Genomic DNA, 7403 nt, shown 5'->3' on the forward strand with positions numbered 1-7403 from the left:
TGGCCATGACCTCACTGGCTGCTGAGGGCATTCCATGTGGTCTAGCCCTGTGTTCCTCAATGTGTCTTCCTGGGTATTTTCAATTCTGTGTTATCTGTAATTTCACTATGTCATTAACTGTAACGGGCTTCTCAAGGCATGAAAATGCTTGCTACATTCCAGCTTTCTCTGTTGCTAAAGATGGTGGTGCCCACATGGCCTCATATTATATACCGCAACTCTGGAATGTCTTAGTATAGTTGATGTACATTAACGTTTCATCTATTTATCTTCACACTTTCAATTGGATCCAGTGAATGTCATATGAGAGATAGCCATAGCTCAGTGGTCTGTCACAAATTGACTTGGACTCCAGTGTAAAGTCAAAGAGGCAAATTAAGACATTGATATGGGAGACCTGAACATATGAATGCATGAAGGCAGATATAAATACCAGGAGTACAATTACACCAAAGAAATTAAGCTTCTATTCTGAAACCAAACTGAGACAGCAGCAGTGTCATAGTGGTGAATGGTAAGGGAAATTTAGCAGCGCTTGAAGTTAACAGTGCTGAGTTTCACCTAAGGGAAGTCTCCTTTCTTGATCAGGAAATCTGTCTCTCTAAAAACATACTAAATTTGGCTACCCACTGTCTACAGGAAAAACATCAACACCTTTCTTAGTATATGATGTATTGCATAGCTTGCTGCCTTCCTGCATGCTTGTTCTTGTCCTCTCTCACTCCTTCCCTTCCTCCCTCCTTTCTCCTACTCTCCTAACCCCATCAATTACCTGGTCTGACTGAGACACTTGAAGTTAGATAGCCATCATTGACTTCTCAGTGTACCCCACTCCACCACACCCCAGCATAGATGCTATTCCTTTCTCTTGTCCATGTGTCTGAGAGCTCTCGTTGATGCCTTCCAGGTTGTCTCCATAGAGTGAGCACCCTTTCTTGTGGTCTGGTGATATTCTTAATTCTCTAGTGGGTTTTGGTAGTACTTTATTTTTCTTAGCTACTTCTCTATTGCTGTGACAAAATACCATGGGGAGCAAACCAGCAAGCAGCACTTCTCAATAGTCTCTGCACCAGTTCCACCTCCAGGTTCCCATCTTGAATTCCTGCCCTGACTTTCCTGGCTGATATATTGTAAGAAGCAAGTCAAAATAAGCCCTTTTCCCCCAAGATGGTTTTAGTCAGTGCTTTGTCATGACAATGGAAACTGAACTAGAATGATGCCTTACTGTTATTAAGAACTCAGTGCCAAGTACTTTATGCAAACTTTGTGATTGTCAGAGTTTTGCCCCAAAACATCAATCCTCTAGGTCCCGGGGTAGGGGGTGGGGGTAGGGGAAGATGCCAATTCTTTAGTCTGCCTCTTCTTCTGTCTTTCTATCCTTCTCCCTGTCCCTCTCCTTGTCATTGCTGCCCTTCCTCCCCCTCCTTCTTTCCCTCCCCTCCCCCTCCTCCCTTCCCTGCTTCTCTAAGACAGGGTTTCTCGGTGTAGTCCTGGCTATCTTGGAACTTGCTCTGTAGACCAGGCTGGCCTCAGACTCAGAGATCTGACTGCTTCTATCTCTCAAGTGGTATGATTAAAGGTGTGCTCCACCACCACCTGGCAAGCCAAGCTTTTCAATGACATTCATACTATGGTCCAGTCCATAGCTTTCCAAGTTTATTTATATGTATATTTTTATTCTAACTAATGTGAATTCCTTGCATTCCTCTCAATAGTCTCTTGGGCTTATTCTATATATCTTCACTCAGATTTTGAAGCCAAAATATATTGAGCAGATAGTATTATGTCTTAGAGGTTGGGACTATGCTTGTGTTTCTCCTTTTGCTTTCAATGAATTGTCTTGTCGCCTTCTCCATGTTTCCAAGCCTTGCATTTTCCAAGACCCATGTTCAATGTTACTTCTAACAGGCCTTCTCTAAAACCACTGTTTTAAGTAATTTATCCTTCCTTGGAATGATCATGGAATACTGAAGTGGAAACTTAAGGGTTCTTTGGAAAGTTGGTTGGATGGTGTTTTGCTGGGGCAAATATGTGACATACGGAGGCCTGGCTATCTCTGCTAGGTAGTGCCACCACTGCTGATTCATGTTTGCTATCCTGACTCTAAGGAACTGGACTCCTGGTGTATCTATGAAGAGCTTGTGAGTGGATTGAGTTGCCACTGCCTGCTATCCTGTGAACTGAACTGCTGATTTCCAGACACCACAGATGGGAGTTGCTCCAAAGAACCTTTCTAAACAGGTCCACTTCCCCTGTATCCTTTCTTTTCCACTACCTCTGGTGGGTGGTGGGCTACAAGGGAGGTTAAAGCATTTAAGAACCATCATTAAAAATAGGTGTTTAAAAAATTAAAGTTACAGAATATACTCTGCAGTGCCCTTTCTGCACATCACTCTTGGTACATATGTACTCTACTTTTCTCACTGCTGAGATAAATTTGACAATGGAATCAATATTCTGTTCTCTTCTGTAGTGTGTGCTTTTCACCTGTTGGGCAACCTGCAGATGCTATATAATCAATAACCTAACAAACGTGGTTGGATCTTCTGTTTTCTGGGAGCTGCAGTGGCTAGTAGACAGGTCAGAAGAAAGCTACAGAAAATCTAATCAAAGCTGACACAAATGTTCAGTAAGTGGTTTAGAACCATTGGGAACATGGGATAAATAGTTCCGACAGCAGTTTGTGTTTCTGCCCAATCAATTAATTTTATCTCTGAATTATGAATCTAGGTTATTTCAGAAAGGTGACACTTTGAATATTATCATGTTTAAGCATCAGAGATGTTTGTAAACCGTAGTAAGATTTTGTAAAATGGATTAATCTGGGTTTAAAAGTATTCATGGACTTCAAAGGGGTTTATATAAATGACATGCAAGGTTCACATCTGACTAAGACCTCATTTCCAGCAATGTGAATAAATGAAGCATTACTCAAATAAATTAAACTGTATATTTTGTATATCTAATTTCTCTCTCGTATGTTCTGAATTAGTGAAGGAAAAGGAGAAAGATGCTAATTAAATGTCAAACCATTACCCAGGTAGCCACAGGACAATGTCCTCAGCACATATGTCATAGTTGCTATCCATCAAGTTTTCCCTGCTAGGCAGAAATGTGATTACTCCTTGGAACAATGTCAATAATCTCTAACTGCAGAAAGTTGATCTAGTTTGCTCTTATTCACGAAGTGTTGTATTACTGGAAGCATGATGGATTGAGAAAAACCACATTCTGATTGTATTTGAGTAGTAGGTGAGAAATCATATTGAAAATGCAAATCTCTCTTCCTACTTTCCGGCCTATAGGATCATTAGGCTGCATCTTCCCCCTGAAGTAGATAAGCCAGAAGTGACTGTCATGGTTATTTGTTTTAGGTGTATAATAAACACCTATAATCCCTGTCATCTAACCTAAGAACCTCCTAGGACCTTCATCTGGGTGCTACTCTGCTTTCTCGCTCCCCTGTGAGATTTAACTATCATAAAATTTTACTAACATTCATTTTCAGTGTTAATAAGATATAGGATATATATATAACATATCATATATATCACATATATATAAATTATGCTAACATTAAAATTAGAATTTTGTATAAATTGCTGCTGTCTACTACTTTGGAAAATAATTTGTTTACTGCCAAAATGAAAGATTTGTTTAGCTGAATACATATATTTCTTTCTCTCTCTCTCACACACACACACAAAGACAGAGAGAGAAATGGAGAAAGAGAGAGGGGGAGGATACAATATGATTATTTGGTATACATATGCATTGTGAAATCACCCATGTGGTACACTGATTTCTTAGACTTGTACCTAACTGAAAGAGTGTATCATTTGACCAACACAGGTTTAAAAGGTTGTTTAAAGATAAATACAAAAAATTGGGAGTATTTTTAAGTTTTTTATTATGTTTTTTACTTATTCACTTTACATCCCACTCACTGCGCCCCTCCCATCTACCCCTCCCACAATCCTTCTCCTCCCCCTCCCCTTCTCCTCTGAGGTGGATATGCCCCTGGGTATATCCACTCTTCCAACTCTTCCACATCAAGTCTCTGTTGGTCTGGGTGCTTCCTTCTCTCACTGAGACCAGACAAGGCAGCCCAGCTAGAAGAACATATCCCGCATATAGGCAACAGCTTTTGGGATAGCCCCTGCTCCAGTTGTTTGGGAACCACATGAAGACCAAGCTGCACATCTGCTACATATATGCAGGAAGGGAAACATAGGAGTTTAAGAAAGACATTCAAACTTATTTTTACCTTCTTATAAATACTAAGTTGTGATTCAAAAGCTACAGTGTTTCTGCTTCAAAAATCAATTTTTAAGGCCAGGCTTTGTGGTGCAGGCCTTTAATCCCAGTACTCAGGAGGCAGAGACAGGTGGATCTCTGCGAGCTCCAGCCTAGCCACAACTATAAAGAGAGAAGTCGTTTCAAAACACAGAAACCAAACCAAAACAGAATGCCCCAACAGTATGTATCTTATAATACAACCAAATACTTAATTTTTATGAGAAACTTTTCTGTTTTTTTTTTTTGTTTGTTTGTTTGTTTTTGGGGTTTTCGCGACAGAGTTTCTCTGTGTAGCCCTTGCTGTCTTGGAACTCACTCTGTAGACCAGGCTGGCCTTGAACTCAGAAATCTGCCTGCCTCTGCCTCCCAAGTGCTGGGATTAAAGGCGTGCGCCACCACTGCCCGGCAAAACTTTTCTGTTTGAATGGATGTAAAAAGAGAGGAGAACCTATGCAACTGTCATCTTTCTCTCAGCTAGCTTGAGATTTCTTTTCATTTATTTGAATCTTCTTTAGTTTCACAAATGTCTCACTGTTTTCAGTACTTGGTTGGTTAAACTTATTTTAGATCCCCTTTTTGATGTTATTATGGATGAGATTCTGTGTCTAGCAAACTTTATTGAACTGGTTGCTATTTCTAATAGATTGTGTGACATGTTCCAAGTTTTCTATAAATGAAATTGCTTTATACATAGATGATGATGATGATAATGATGATAATTCTTTTAATCTAGATTCTATTATATTTGAGATAGGGTCTTGTTGTATAGCCTAGGCTGGCCTTGGGCCCACAGCCCTACCTCAGCTCTTCAAGTGCTGGAAGTATAAGCATGTTTCATCATGCTGGGATAAATTCTATTTTTAATTGTAAAGTCTGAGTTCCTCAGGATAATTTGTCTGTAAAGTATGAGGCAGGAATCCTGTTTTTCCCTATATGAATCCTAATATTTTTCAGTCCCATTTATAAAGTAGTCTCAAATGCTTCCAAATTATCTTTTTTGAGTTTCAATCTCCTCCCCAAATCTCCTAGTGAACATTTCTCTCTAAGATTGTCCACTATCTTTGCTCAGAAAATTAGGGCTTAATAGCAGAAAATTGGCTTAATAGCAGTTTACACTTCACACAGAGGGGTGGCGTAGGGCATAGGATTCTCACCTGAGTGAGTTTTCCTCTGGTCTCTACTACTAGGCAACTGTGCATGTGACCTGCAATGGGGGATAGGGTCTGTGGAGGCCGGAGGAGCCTTGCTTGGCTGCAGCTGTGCTTGGGAGAGGACTCTTACCAAGACTTTGGAAGGAAGCTCAACAAATAACAGTGGTTCCCCAGAGTGAACTGTGTCAGAATTGTGATGTTGCTTAGTCTTTCCACTGGAAAGAAATTTTGCAGCAGTCACAGACCCCAGCTCTCTCTTCATCAGCTATGGGTCTGTGATCAAGTTATTAAATAATTGCACCTATGGCTTCCTTGTGTGAAAAATAGAAGTAGGGATATTTTCAGCTCATAAGACCACTGTGACAATTAAAAGAAAGAACATATGCAATGGTCTCCACTGAAGACCCAGCACACACGTACTATTGAGAGGAGCTGCTATAAATTATTATTATTATTATTATTATTATTATTATTATGATGATGATGATGATGATGATGATGATGATGATGATGTCAGGTCCATCATATAACTTATCTTTAAGATATTTATTAAAGCTTCTTAACTACAGATTTCTTTTCTCTCTGCTTTTCTCTTTCTTCCTAATTCTAGTTATTCCTATTTTCTCATTTTCCTGTGTGTGTTTTTTCATTTTTCATTTTGTAAAACAGAAATTCTACTTTGTCACTTTGTTTTATGTCATGCTTTTAAGAGTTGAATTGTAAAACCCACTTCTCTGAGTGCTCAATTCCCTTCCCATTTTACAAGGATTCTTTATAGTCTTTATAAAGATCTCTTGTCTATGTTTCTATCTATCATCTATCTATTGTCTATCCATCATCTAGCATTATATACTTAAACTCAGTGAAGTACATTTTCATAGTTATTAAGAATAGGCTTGATTATGTCTTATAAAAATGACGTCTCTCTCCCTTTTGTTTCCCGGGTTTAAATATTATTTGCCCCTCCCCGTCTCTTGTTGCCTTAAAAATCATTTATTCAGAAATCAGTGTACAAAAAAGGGTCCCATGGCTCTGTGGCTTTTGTAGAGTGTGGCAAATGCTTTTCCTTAAGAATTCCATACGTGCTTCGCAGGTCTCCTGTTGAGAAGTGAAGCCCCTTCTCACCTATCTGCTTTCTCCAGTTTATTACTGCTCCAAAGAATGCAAGTGTGTAATGATATCTTGAACATTTAATTAGCATCATCTCGAAGGTGTGTGGGGTTTGTAAATTGCATTCATCCTTGTGGCTCTAAGGATATTAGTGATGAACCAACTTGACATACTCAGGGAGGAGGAACAAGGCTGCTTTCTTCCTTTTAAAAACATTATACTGTGCTAGTGAGTGGAACAATTTGTTTTTATAGGAAAGCGTATTTTTCTCTTTTATTAATTTTTAAGTTAGCATGCAAAATAATGGGTTTCATTATGACATTTTCATACACATTATCATCTTATGTTCACCATTCCTATTATTCTCCTCCCTCCCATCAGCCTCACTGGTTCTTTACCTCAACCCTTTCTGCTTTCATGAATCTCTCTCTCTCTCTCTCTCTCTCTCTCTCTCTCTCTTTCTCTCTCTCTCTCTCACACACACACACACACAAACACACACATCTGAGAATATGAGAGGAGTTATGGTGCTGTTTATTTTAGAGATGGCAGGTACTCACTTTTCCCAGGTGACAGTAGGTCCATTGACCAGAGCAGTGGTTCAGTGTCTTTTAAATGTGCCCAAACCCCACTGGCTTCACTCGTGTTCATTGAGTTCATTTACCCTCCTTGGTAACCCCCACCTCACCCAGTGTTCAGTTTTTGCTTTAGTTTTGAGGAGAGATTAATGTCTAGACTTTAATCTCTGATAAAAACTTACAAAAATGTTTGGTCTTTTCAACACTGAATTTCTTCTTCTTCTTCTTCTTCTTCTTCTTCTTCTTCTTCTTCTTCTTCTTCTTC

This window comes from Mastomys coucha, chromosome X (assembly GCF_008632895.1).
Source record: "Mastomys coucha isolate ucsf_1 chromosome X, UCSF_Mcou_1, whole genome shotgun sequence".
NCBI classification, from domain to species: Eukaryota; Metazoa; Chordata; class Mammalia; order Rodentia; family Muridae; genus Mastomys; species Mastomys coucha.